At 41.4% G+C, this 14,467-nt stretch overlaps 1 long non-coding RNA gene across 3 annotated transcripts in view; it reads right to left on the bottom strand.

The window, feature by feature from the left end:
* Positions 1–14,467, bottom strand: part of LOC310826826 — a 38,189-nt gene that overhangs the window by 11,821 nt on the left and 11,901 nt on the right. The window contains exons 2-3 of one of the 3 annotated variants that reach the window (XR_014555998.1): positions 13,974–14,133; positions 12,825–13,501 (exon numbers count right to left, since the gene is read on the bottom strand). This is a non-coding gene — a long non-coding RNA (uncharacterized lncRNA). Of the gene's footprint in view, positions 1–12,824; positions 13,502–13,973; positions 14,134–14,467 lie in introns of those variants that run through there. The other 2 variants (XR_014555996.1, XR_014555997.1) reach the window with 2 other exon arrangements.

Below are 14,467 nucleotides of genomic sequence, written 5' to 3'. Positions count from 1 at the left end.
CTGGTATGTCGTCGGTCCATTTCCATTAACATGTAAATACCCACCACAGTCCTGAGAACCATCTCCATTATCTTAGTTATAGGTGTCTTGGTGTATGTATTAGTTATAAGAGAGGGGTGTTTCTCTCCCTCCCTGCCCCTGGCAAAGCCCTATCCTCCCCTATGCTGCTTGGGAAGCTGCTTTTAAAGTCTTTGAAAATTAAATGCCATTTCTGACACACAGAAATGGGGAGACGGTGGAATAATACTGGTTTTCCTACAGGGACTGGTTAACAATAACAACAACAAAATATTATTTATATTGCACCCATCTGGCTGGATTTTCCCAGCCACTCTGGGTGGCTTCCAACAGAATATTAACAACACGATAAAATATCAAACATTAAAAACCTCCCTAAACAGGGCTGCCTTCAGATCTCTTCTAAAAGTCAGATAGTTATTTCCTTGACATCTGATGGGAAGGTGTTCCACAGGGTAGGCACAACCACCAAGAAGACCCTCTGCCTGGATCCTTGTAACTTCACTTCTCGCAGTGAAGGAACTGCCAGAAGGTCCTCAGAGCTGGACCTCAGTGTCTGGGCTGAATGATGGGGGTAGAGAAGCTCCTTTAGGTATACTGGGCCGAGGCCAGTATACCTCGGTCAGACCAACACTTTGAATTGTGCTAAAACTGTCTGACAGAATGGGTGCGACAAGAAACAAACTATGTTCTCCAACCTAAGAGGTTTAGAGATGCTCTTGTAGTCCAAGAAAATGAGAAGCTGAAACCTGAAGCCTTTAGCAGGCAAATATTTTAGTCATCATAGTTTTACTTGTTTTATTTTTATTTATGTTTTATTAAATTTGTATCCCACCGTTCTAAAGAACCCTGGCGTAGGAAACATCAAACAATGAAAACATCTTAGAAACAATTGCAATACAGATGTAGACTTGGAAAAATCTCAACTTAAAAGGCTTGTTGAAAGAGGTAGGTCTTGAGTAGGCACCAAAACAACAACAGAGATGGCAGGGAATTTCAAAGGGTGGGTACCACAAAACTAAAGAGCCAATTCCTTCACTGTGTGGAAAAGATCTCCTGGTATCTGTAGGAAGCCCTCACCTGCCAAGCACAGTTATCAATTGGGTATTTCTTGTAATAGATTTTTTTTTTTTGCAAAGAACATTTTTTTTTTTTTGCAGTCTCCAGTAGCTGTTAGTGGCTTACTTATAGAAGACATCTTATCTATATAGTATGATGTTTTTCTTTGTATGTATTTTAACCCCACTTTTGCATTTAGACATCTATTCCTGCCTCCAATAAAACTCAGTTAATATTTTTGTTTCACTTACCAAATATAGATGCTAGTAATCCATTTTGTTGTAAGAGAGGTTTGTTTTCTACATCCAAAGGATTTAATTCACTCAAGAACGACTTGTGGTCTTTATCATACAGTCTGTTGCAAACCTGTTTCAACAGGAACTTGACATCAAAATGAATTGCAGTATCGTGGGCCACATTCTTCAGAGCTTATTAGAATTCATGTTCTAGTTACTTTGTTTAATAGTCAGGGATAGTCTGGCTTTTAAGAGCCACTGCAGTCTTCCGAACCCTTATTTTCCTCTCCTTAGATGATTTTCTGTTTCTTAAATAATATACCGTAGATTCTCCCCTGGTCCTCAAGTACACTTTCATCTTAAGAGAACGCTGACATGTCCTATTGTAACAAAAAGAATTTTCGAATTCATCTGACATGATGATAATGGAAAACAAATCTATAAGAAACCTGCCATCTTTCCCCTTGGTTTCATCTGTTATGTAAAAATAGGCATGATCTGTGGTGACTGACAGACTGATGCTTTTTCATGTGATCAAGTTAATGTGCTACGGGTATACCCACATAGTGACTTATACTATCAATCCCTACTACCTGTGCACCGGATATCCCTTGAACTGCACTTTCTAGGGTTTATAAGTTCCAGTGTTTCATAAACTAAGTCCTGAATGTGTTAGAAGTGGTTGCTGAAAGTTTTGGATCTCCTTTTATCTTAGGGGTGGGGAAGCTAGGGTTTTCCTGAGGATGCTGGGCTCCCATCAGGCGCAAGCAACTATAAGGTCCGAGTGCAACACTCTTAACGATTACGCCACACTGGCTCCCTTTGAAAAATCTATTAATACCATTCTGTCTCTCTGTCATTACCTGCCTATTTCAGTGTCTTTCGAAAACCACACGTGAATGGACCCTCCCATTTTTATTTGTTAACATCCCATCAAAGTTAGCACCAAGGGCTATTTCACATTGTATTGCCATGTACAAAACTTTTGATATATCCACATATCACGTCATATCCAATGTATTTCAGTGGAGTAAGTTCGTGCACTCATCCCCCAGTCCTCAAAGGTACAATAGTCAAACAGGAAATTCAGTGGAATAGAGAAGCACACATCTACGTATATGTAAATATAGTGCGATGATTCAAAAGACCACAAGCCCAACTTGAAAACATAATAGAAAACAGTAAATGATGAACCCAGAGTTTAGAAGTGAGTTTAACAGAGTTTTAGTTTGAAATTTCTAGGTTAATCACAAGGCAAACCCTTTCTAAATTTCAGTTTCAGTTCAGTTAGTTTGGCTCCTTGCCCTTTAACACTTAGCGGTGCTAGGTACATTTCTGGTGGAAAAGACTTCTGCTCTGGCCTTCATTAGTTTCTGCAGCAACAATGGTGGCTGTCAGGATTGCTGAGAATTATGAGATTCTCAGGATACCTGGATTCTTAAAAATCCTGGTGCCTAGAACAATGTCCCCCCACTTAACGCAGGGGTTATGTTGGAAAGTATGGGGGGGGGAGGTGTATGAAAATGCATTTGGAAATGGGGAAAAAATGAAAAGAAAAGAAGTACTACCAGATGAATGCCAGTAAAATTAGTGGAGCCCTAAGTTTAAAATATGGCTTTTATTACCACCGTATAGTCGTAAAAATACTTCTTACAGCTCATTGCACAACACGAGCTGGGTAACCACATGATTACGATAAAGCAGTTTTCATTGCACAAGTGAACTAGCATGAAAGTTCTGGTACAGAACATCATGTCCAAGGGTGAAATGATACATGGCCAAGTACTGAAATCCTTATTCAGTGTAGAATTCTGAAATGAATGTCTCTGTGATTGCAAGAGAACAAGGGAACTCAACTTTCTTTTCCAGGACAGGAATAACATAAAAAATAAAGGAATTACCATAGATTGAGAAGGAGTTGTGTATGAAGGTTTGGACTTAATGACCATGAGGATCTTACAAGCTGTGTGTGTCACAAGGAGATACAGTAAAGAATTGAATTTAGAATATCATTCTAGAATCCTTAGAGGCAAAAAGCTACTAGCACATTAAGGCTTCATTCCTAGACACATTTAGTGGGAAGGAAGCCCCCCTGAAGACAGTGGAATTTACTTCTGAGTAAACATACAGAGGATTGTACTGCACATCCTCCTCTCATTGCAGAAGAACAATAATCTATTATGGATGATAAGGCACCTGGAAAAGACTGCAAAAATCTAACCAAGTACTTTGGAAGCAATGCCAGAAGCAGGCTACACCTGGTTGCAAATTAGTTCACTAGGAATTATATGATGAAAGGGCATTAAGCTTATAACTTTTACAAAATACATTACTCATATCTTCTGGCAAACCACCCACGGATTCTCAGAAGCTTTGTGTCAAAATGCTCAACACTAGTTTTATTATGTGGTGTACTTAATTTGCCTTGTGACGGTATAAACTTAACGACATGCAGATAAAATAATTGAATTTCCAATGGTATTTATGGGGCGAACCATAGCTCAGCCGTAGAGCACAAGCTGCACACAGAAGGTCTCAGATTCAATTTCTGGTATTTCCAAGTTGGGCTGGGAAAGAACCTGGCCTGAAACCCTGGAAAAATGGTATCAATCAGTGTTGATGGGTCTGAGATAGATGAACCAATGGTTGGTCTTACTTGGCCCTCAGGTAATTTCTCCGCAGCTTGAAAGAGGGAACAAGCATCAAGTTAATCACACTTGATGCAGTGTTCTAACTACTAAGCTAGATTATTGTTATAACATACCCTCCAACATTTCTCTGATGAAAATAGGGACATCCTATTCAATAATACTTCGCCCAGATAGGCAGGGTATAAATATTATTATTATTATTACTACTACTACTATATTACTATTTATACCCCGCCCAGTCACTCTGGGTGGCTTCCAACATATAAAAACATTTTAAAAATTAAACATTTTAAACTGCCTTCAGATTGCTTGGGGGTCTTCAGATGCCTTGGGCATCAGATAACTCCATACCCTCCAACATTTTTCTGATGAAAATAGGGATGTCCTAAGGAAAAGTGGGACATTCTTGGATCAAATCAGAAACTGGGATGGCTTCTGTAAATCCAAGACTGTCCCTGGAAAATAGGGACAGTTGGAGGGTCTGTTATAATGGGACTTTTCCCATCATGTGCTTTTTGACTTTGATTTCTTCATATTTAATGCCATGTATATTACACACTGCTATACTTTATCACTATAAATGTTTTGCTCTTCACAAAGTATAGGTAAAGGGGATCCCTGAACATTAGGTCCAGTTGTGACCGACTCTGGGGTTGTGGCGCTCATCTTGCTTTATTGGCTGAGGGAGCCGGTGTACAGCTTCCGGGTCATGTGGCCAGCATGACTAAGCCACTTCTGGTGAACCAGAGCAGCGCACAGAAACACCGTTTACCTTCCCACTGGAGCGGTACCTATTTATCTACTTGGACTTTGATGTGCTTTCGAACTGCTAGGTTGGCAGGAGCAGGGACCAAGCAACAGGAGCTCACCCCATCGCGGGGATTCAAACCGCCAACCTTCTGACTGGCAAGTCCTAGGCTCCGTGGTTTAACCCACAGCGCCACCCGCATCCCCTCCACAAAGTATACAAATATATAAACCTCCTGCATTGAACACTGATGATTTTTAGAAATATTTCTGCATTTTGGACCATTGCAAAATCATACCTCAGCAACTGGAAAAACTGGGTTGTTAAAGAATCCGTTCTTCAAAAGAAAGCACAGGGAGTCTTGTCATACCTTCTCAATAAAACGTAATTAAATTCAACTTAATTAAATACCTTAATTGAAACACACCCAAGTAATGGAGATAAGCAACCTCCCCCAATCTAGTGTCTTTCTGATGTTTTGAACTACAATTCCCACTAGCTTCAGCCAGCATGTCCAGTGGATTACTAATGGTGGTAGTAATCCACACAAACATCTTTAGAGCACTTAGCTGGGAAAGGCTGGGTTTGAAGAATGGATGCATCTTAGCAGGAAGTTTAATCTTGAAGCATGAGCTGACAATTAACTAACAGAGAAAAGGTGGAGGGGGGGAAATAAGACAAAGTGGGAACTGTAGTTAAATGTTTGTGACTAAGGAGTGGGCAGGCAATGACTTGCGGTGGGGAAGGGAAGAATAGCACATGGCATGCAAGGAAGAGGACAGGTTGGAAGAGGAAATGTTTTTCTTGGATATGTTATGGTCTACTCGGCTGCCGGTTTATTTATATCATGAAAAGTGATCCAAGCCATTTTTTTCTTGCTCAACGTGAAAAATGGCAAAATTACAAATGCAGATGTAGCAAGACCACTGAGAATGCTGGGAATGCAAATGAAAATGCAGTTCCCCTGAGAACTGATGAGCTGCTCTAAGGGGAAATATATTTATATATAAATTTTGCACAAGAACACATACACAGTGTCGATCTATATGTAGTTTTAAGAATTTGACCCAGTATGTTTTATTGTGGTTTGAGCTAGTATATAAATCTTAAAGTGTACTTCTGTAAGTCCACCAGCTGTCATTTCTACCAGCACCCACCCTGTCCCAGAAAAAAACAAATTACACTGGCTGTTGAAATCATCCCGTTGTTTGTTTTAAGCCTTAGCTGAGCACATTTCCCCAACTTCCACTAGTGCACTGGGAATTCTTCTGTTCTGATGTTTGACTAATTCTGGCACTTAAAGGTTATGGGAACTAACATTAAGCTGGGGGGGGGGGGGTAAATGGCAACAAAAATGTAATGAAATCAGAAGGATTTCTCTCAGCATAGCTGATTAACTGCAACATTGGGTTGAAAGTTAAGTAAACAGAAAGGCATGGGAAAAAACTACACGAGGGAAAGTGGCCAGAGATGGCTATTTTTATTCCCACAAAACGCTTCCATTGCAAACTGTTGAATTCAGTGCAGTATTTGGAATAGATCCTGTCAAACTGAAACCACAAACACATGCAACACCGCAAGGTAGGAGGACGAGGAGGAGGAGGAGGCACTGGGGGGAGTGGGGAGCCTTTGGCCAGTATGGCAGATGTCAGTGGAAGATGGACTTTGCGTTTCACATGCTGTCAACACATCAGGTTGTAACATTTTTTGATCACCTGCCAACTGTTGCACAAGCATTTAAATCAATAAATAATTTTCTGCAACAGGAAGCATACGTCCATGTTCCCACAATCTTTTAGCAAGTCTTATCCCGTATGTTTCACAGATGTTCCCCTTAAGAGACTGAAAAGCTAGATTCGAGACAAATAAATTTCATGTGTGGCAATTTCCCTTCTAGTGAATAAAATCAGGTCCCTTAACAAATACTGATTTGACATAAACAAACCCTAGGCTTTTGAAAAGTTTAATTTTGTTTCAGTTTTTCTTTTTAATAATATCATTATTCACCAGAAGCGGAAACTTGCAGATGGGATTGTAGTATTATTCAAAATAAATTGTATCTTCCTTTATTTTATTAATTCTATATTGAGGGGCAATCAAAATATGTTTCTATTCCTTATTAAATGGCAGAACATATTGCACTTTACTACTATATTCCGTATCTTCAAACGGCAACATTTTTCGAAGACCTGTTAGAAGTACTAAAGGGGGTGGGGTGGGGAATCATGTACCACTTGACAAAAGTTGCTAGTCAGTAAGATTTTAGGCAGGGTAGATTAATCTGTTACAAGTGCAATGTGACAATCTGGATTTGCAGCGACAAGATGAGGATGAGTTCAATTCCAGAACAAGATGATAACTAAGAAAGATTACATTTTTATTTATTTACATCATTCTTATCTTGCTTTCAAATTCATGTACATGACAACTCCCATTTTTATTTTTATAGGTTGCACTAAGGGGGACCCAATAGCCCCCTAAAAAGTAGCCCGACCCCCACTGCACAGAGACCTATGTTTTCTAAAAAGAAAAAAAATATGTTTCACACAGACATTATGCAGAGCGTTTGTGGACCGGGACATTTGCAGGGAAACCAAAATGCTTGTTTAGAAAGCTATTGTATTACCAACCTTACTGTATACTTATGAAACATGGACCACTTATAAACACCATCTCCAACTCCTTGAAAGAGTCCATCAACGGTGTCTCCAAAAATTTTTACACATCACTTGGGAAGACAGGCAAACTAATACCAGTGTACTGGAAGAAGCAAAGATCACCAGTGTTGAAGAAATGATTCTTCAACATCAACGTTATTGGACTTACGTTGTGTGGATGCCTGATTATCGTCTTCCAAAGCAACTACTCTATTCTCAACTTTAAGTTGGAAAGCGTAATGCTGGTGGTCAACAAAGGAAGTTTAAAGACTATCTCAAGGCAATTTTTTAAAAAGGTAGTATAAACACTGACAACTGGGAAGCACTGGCCTGCGAGCGCTCCAGTTGCAGAACAGTTTTTAACAAAGGTGGCATGGACTTTGAAGAAGTTCGAACTCAGGACACAAGGGAGAAATGTGCTAAGAGGAAGGAACGCTTGACAAATCCACACTGTGATCAACTCCTGCCCAGAAACCAATGTCCCCACTGTGGAAGAACATGTGGATCCAGAATTGGCCTCCACAGTCACTTACGGACTCATTGTTAAAACCATGTTTATAGAAGATAATCTTAGTCAGCTGCAAGTGATTGCCAAAGAAGCAGCAGAAAAATTAGAAATTAAAATAAAGATGCAATCCTTAGCATGCTTACTTTAAAGTTACCATATTTTTCACTCTATAAGACGCACCAGGCCACAAGACGCACTTAGTTTTGGGAGGCGGAAAACAAGAAAAAAAAAATCTGAATCTCAGAAGCCAGAACAGCAAGAGGGATCCCTGCGCAGTGAAAGCAGCAATCCCACTTGCTGTTTTGGCTTTTGGGATAACTGCGCAGCCTGCATTCGCTCCATAAGATGTACACACATTTCCCCTTACTTTTTAGGAGGGAAAACGTGAAGTCTTATAGAGCAAAAAATATGGTAATGCTTGGCAGTGTTTTTGCTTGAGGTCCTTTGCTATTTCCAAAGAACTAGGACTCATTACAAGCAACAGAATAACCACTCACCCCACAGCTTTGGTGCTACAAGCAAAATCTGTACCTATGCTATGGTTGTTCATACTCCCAGCCTTTGTCTTTGATAATGGCATTTTCTGGGATCAATTACTATACTTTCCCATCTATAAGACTCCCCCAACTATAAGATGCCCCCTGTTTTGGGGGACTCAAATTTAAGAAAATGGCGGGGGCGGGGGGGGGGGAGATGGCTCAGAGTTGTTGAGCTTTTTTGAGAGGACTGGCCAGAGTTTTACAGTTTTTTTGGGGGGGGAATTGCCAAAAATCGCTCACACGCAGCAGTGACACTGACAATCGCCTGCAGCAGACAATTGCCCACTTGCCACAGCAACAGCCAATCGCATACAGACCCTTCCTCAGCAAAAAAATTCTTACCCAACTGAGAAAAGCTGTCACTGGCAATTGCGCACGTTTCCAAAACAGCAGCCACCAATCGTGGCAGCGACAGCCAATCAACAGCAGTGTTTGCTGCAATCACTAGCCCAATTAAGATAAGCGGCAGCCAATCCAAAGCAGCCCTTCTAGCAGCCACCAATCATTGACAAGCTCCTGCTTGCAACTGCAGCCAATCACCCGTCCACTCCATTCACTATCCTTGTATAAGACGAGGCAAGTTTTTGAACATAATTTTAGAGTAAAAAACCCCATGTCTTATACATGGAAAAGTATGGTAATATTTCTATTGCATTGCACATTAGAAAGCATTCACTGCTCTTCTTAGTTTCTCTGGATATGCTTTGCAGGTAATTTAGGAGAGATTTGGTTCTTGATGTCTTTCAAATGTGAAGATAAAACAGAACTGAGCTTATAAATGTACTTTAAAGGTGATTTATGATGTGGATAGCCAAACTGCATCAGAAAAGTTTTCCCCCCCAAAAGATCAACTAAGTCAGCTTCTTAATAATGTGCGAATATCTCAAGCTGCAAACTGAGATGCTTGTTTCTAAAAACCATTTGCAATTTTCTGAGCTCATTATTTTCAAAAGAATTCTGTCTCAGACAAATAGCTGAAATTCCACAGTATGAATCATAGAAATTTGAGGACAAAACTAATTAAGTCTCATCTTCTTTAACAATGTTGGAATGTTTAGGGGAAGAGGGCAGACACACATTTTCTCCAGTATTTAGCTAACCTAACCACAAGCCCACAAGACTTAAGTCACCAGCAGTTGCACTGAAACAAATACACAATTAAATGATCTCAATGGTATTTCTTTCAGCAAATGGTTTCAGGATTTCAGGCTTAGATTTAAATATAAAGTCATTTTATCATGTTTCATCCTGTTCTGATGGAAGCTAACATGACTGTTAACTTGGATGGAGCCTTTCCATGTTCAAAGCCTATTGGAGTGCCAACCGCAGTAAGCACCACAATTTTACCATGGAATTCAAGTCAGCATATGGGGAATTATACCATATTAGTTTCACAGCAACCCTGTAAGGCAGGTTAGATTGAAAAACACTAAGATGCCCAGTAAGCTTCATGGCTGAGCAGGGGTTTGAACCCAAGAGTGAATATAGCTATCCTTTAAAAAAATAAAGAAGAGGGCTTGCCATATTTTTAAAACTGATGTGGAATAAACAGAGTTTCTCTGTCTTCTCAATGCTTTTGCTAGATAGTGAATCTAATGCTTTAAAGTCACTGGGCTTGACCTCCCCTCCCTAAGTGCTAGAGGCAGGTCCTCTGCCTTTCATTGATTGAAATGCTGCTTACAAGTTTATTGAAAGTGATGTTTTTTGGTTCCTAATTTGTTTTGAGGTTTTTAAATACAGTGGTACCTCGGGTTAAGAACTTAATTCGTTCTGGAGGTCCGTTCTTAACCTGAAACTGTTCTTAACCTGAAGCACCACTTTAGCTAATGGGGCCTCCCGTTGCCGCCGTGCTGCCGGAGCACGATTTCTGTTCTCATCCTGAAGCAAAGTTCTTAACCCGAGGTAATATTTCTGGGTTAGCGGAGTCTGTAACCTGAAGCACATGTAACCTGAGGTACCACTTTAAATTACATTAAAAAACACACCGAGATGTGTGGAGACCAGTCTGGAATATAAAGATTTGGTCACAAAGGTGACCTTAAGTCACATTGTATCAACTTGTTTTTGGGACAGAGGGGAAGGAAATAATAATAATAATAATAATAATAATAATAATAATAATAATAATAATAATAATAATAATTTATATGCCACTGATCTGACCAGGTTGCCCCAGCCACTCTGGGCTGCTTCCAACAAATTAGAAAACCACAGTAAAGCATCAAACATTAAAAACTTCCCTATATGAGCAAGATGCCCTTGGTGGGGTCCCCTTCCTGACTGGACTTACTTTCTCCTCACCAGTGCCATGGCTGCCTTTTTCCTGGCTTTTACCTTTAAGCTAAACCTGTACCGGGACGCAGGTGGCGCTGTGGGTTAAAGCCTCAGCGCCTAGGACTTGCCGATCGAAAGGTCGGCGGTTCGAATCCCTGCGGCGGGGTGCGCTCCCGCTGCTCGGTCCCAGCGCCTGCCAACCTAGCAGTTCGAAAGCACCTCCGGGTGCAAGTAGATAAATAGGGACCGCTTACCAGCGGGAAGGTAAACGGCGTTTCCGTGTGCGGCTCTGGCTCGCCAGAGCAGCGATGTCACGCTGGCCACGTGACCCGGAAGTGTCTCCAGACAGCGCTGGCCCCTGGCCTCTTGAGTGAGATGGGTGCACAACCCCAGAGTCTGGCAAGACTGGCCCGTACGGGCAGGGGTACCTTTACCTTTACCTAAACCTGTACCACATTCCAAAGTGGGAGAGCAGAGCAAGTGGAGAATGCTACTCAGAGCCAGCCCACCCATGAGGCAAGGTGAGGTGACTGTCTTGGGTGGCAAGATCCACAGGGGCAGATTTGGCCCCCAAGGAAAGCATTGCTCGCTGCCGCAATAATGGTTACAGCGTGCTCCTTGGAGGCCAGATCTGCCTCCTTGGCAGCCCCCCCACATGCCGCCTCTACAGTGGCCTCTTGGTGAATAGGAGGCACTGCTGGTCTCCTCTCATCCATAGAGAGGAAATGCCCGGGGCTGCCCTCTGGGGTCTCCTGGGCTCTGCCCCTGCTCAGTGTGATTCAGGGTGCGCCCACCCAAAACAGCCTTTGACTTCAACCATCAGGCAAGGTTGACTTGATTCCCCCATTGTTCCTGCAAAATGTCTTGGGCTGGCCCTGATGCTATTACTACTTATTCTTGTCAGTGCTTCCAAAGGCAAGTTGAACAGAGAGAGCAGGGAGGAGAAGAAATTATGACCAAGAGACTTCTGGGTTTGCAAGGGCTCCTCTGCTTCCACGTGGGGCCTTGACAGTTGCCTGATGGTACCAACATCTGATGCTGGCCTTTTATTGTTTTTATTTGATTACAGATATAAATTATAACAAAGCCAAATACATATCCATATAGATTTCTCTGAATCTCGAGACTTCCCCCCTCCATGGGTCCTAATGTCAATGTTTTGAACTGCATATTATATCATAGTCTTAGATTTTGACACTGGCCTTTTCTCATGTGGTATCCCAAGGTCTTTGGCAGAAGAGTGAAGTAACAACAACAGTGCAGTACAGTACATCACAAGTGCTCTGGAGAGGAGAATCTGGCCCTCCAAACTTCTCTGCCAGGCTCTCAGGATACTCCCTAGACCAAACCCCTATTGGCTATGCTTCGCCTGGTTAAAATGTGCCTGTGAACTCTGATAATGCCTCTCACTTGCCTGGTGGGAAGACAGAGAAGGGGTTGTGTGACTGCATGGAGAAAGCAGCCTACTACATAAAGCTAAAAATTACATTCATTGCTCCACCCAATTTTGCTTCTGGCTACACCCACCACTGGCATGTGACCCCCCAGAAGGGAATTCAGTCTTCGGACTGAAAAAGGTTCTCCACCCTGTCCTAACACAGTACACAGAAACAGTATACAGCTGGTTTCTACCCCAATCACATAGAACTTTTCTTCTTGATTCTGGAGAGAAAATTGCACTTTTTGAGTGCATTCACACAGGGGCTTCACCACTCAAATTATGAACATTTGGATGCACTCAGGGTTGCTCAACTTCAGGTCCAGCATTGTCTTTAGCCCAACACAGTTGCTTCAGCAGACAAAGAACATCCTCCCTCTGTTGTGCATTGCAAATTATTATCTACAAAGTATCATAGAAACAAAATAATTCAGGTGTCTTTCGTCTTGCGTAGGGTTACGCAAGCTTTCGAGACAGAACTCTCCATCAGGCAAAACAGAAAGGTTAATAATGGAAAAGCGCCTACAACCGAAACATTAGGAGCTGTAATTCATACCCAGTAACTGTTCATACAAGGGTCTTGGCCCCTGAATAACACCTGCAGCTCCCTCTTCTCCCTGCCATGGAGATAAGAGCCTGGAAATGTTTGACATCAACAGTCAAAGATCAGAAAGGACTGCCACAGACAACTCCACATATTGGAGCAATTTTTATTTCTAAGCAGGTTTCCTGGCTGAAAAGTGGAACGGAATCAAATAGGATATTGAACAGCAATGGCCCTATTCCTAAATGAAATATATGCAAAGCAGAATATGGCACACTCAATTCTTCTGAATAAATAAGCTAATTCATAGGAACAGCAGGATTTACCAAAATATCCTCTGAGCAAATAACTCTAAAGCCACGTTTAAAATGTTCAGTTCAGTAGCTGATACTGACCTGCTCAACCAATTATGCCTATGACTCATTTTCTCTAGACCAGAAAAATACACAGGATGTTTTTTGATGCATTACCCGTACTATCTATTGTTGGGTAGTTCATATTGTACAGAGTCTAACCACTTCTGCAGATTTAATTTAAGGGGAAATTACAGTGAAATTGCTCAAAAATGGTGCATAAACACTGTGCATGGATAATATGCCACACTGAAAGTTTACAGCAAAATTCATATGAAAACCAATTAATCTACTCTTATTGCTCACAGTCATTAACTTTAATAAGGTGTTTGGTGGTGTAAATCTAACTTGCTAACTGCTGCCAGAACCAACAAAACACGGGATCTAATTTCTTTCAAAGCAGATACAATTTCCTTCTCCCAACTAGCTGCAAACTTGCCAGTTGTACCTTCCAGACAAAGGACTACGGATCCAAGCTGTATATAGAGACACAGGAACAGATGCTATGTGAAAAGTAAATATTTACTTCCAAGTTGTCTATGATGCTAACACTAAGAATCAATGTTTTAAAAGGGCTCTTACAAAGACCAATTAATGGAGGACAATGGCTGCTAGTGATACTGCCTGTATATTCCCCAGCATCAGAGGCAATATGAATATCAGTTGCAGTTGCAGGGGGAAAATAGGATACTGCCACTAGACTTCCCATAAGCACCAGAGTTTAAACGGGTATACCCCACAATCTTTTCTTGAACATACACTAAACCAGCAATTTCAGCCCCAGAGTATTAAATCCATGGGCGCAATTGCAAGAATGTGTGGGGCAATAGTATATCCCTTTTTAAAAGCAGGGTAGAGGTAAATTTCCCAGTGAAGTTTCAGCTCACAACAGCTATCCTCCTCTGTAAGGGTGGAGTTTATTAAGATTATTTGCCATTGGAGACTTACAGATCCTGATGGATTCCTGAATGCTTTTGAGAGATTTTCCAATGGACAGAACAGGTGATCCTGTCAAGTTTCTCATCCTGCTGTAGAATGGGGAGATGTGGCATGATCGCTTCTGAGCACCCTCTCTGGTGTTGTGGAATCTGCAGTGCCTACTGGTATTCTAGGAAGTTGCATGTAACAAAACAGGATGGATGATGGCTAGAGCCTATGTCCTTTTCAAATGTGGGTTGTTGGGTTTTTTTGGGGGGGGTTATTGGATTGTTGTTTTTAATTTGATTATATATTTTGTGGTTTTATATTCTGATTTTGTTCTGTGAACTGCCCTGAGACCTCTGGATATAGGGTAGTATATAAATTGATTGATTGATTGATTGATTGATTGACTGACTGACTGACTGACACACACACACACACACACACAGCGAGAGAGCGCCAGTGGCATAAACCTTGATCTGAAGCCAACCAAGCTCTGGTTAGAGCACACAATCCCACCT

Source organism: Podarcis gaigeae (assembly GCF_964106915.1).
Source record: "Podarcis gaigeae genome assembly, chromosome: 11".
Classification (NCBI taxonomy): domain Eukaryota; kingdom Metazoa; phylum Chordata; class Lepidosauria; order Squamata; family Lacertidae; genus Podarcis; species Podarcis gaigeae.
This window is presented reverse-complemented; position numbering and strand designations above follow the sequence as displayed.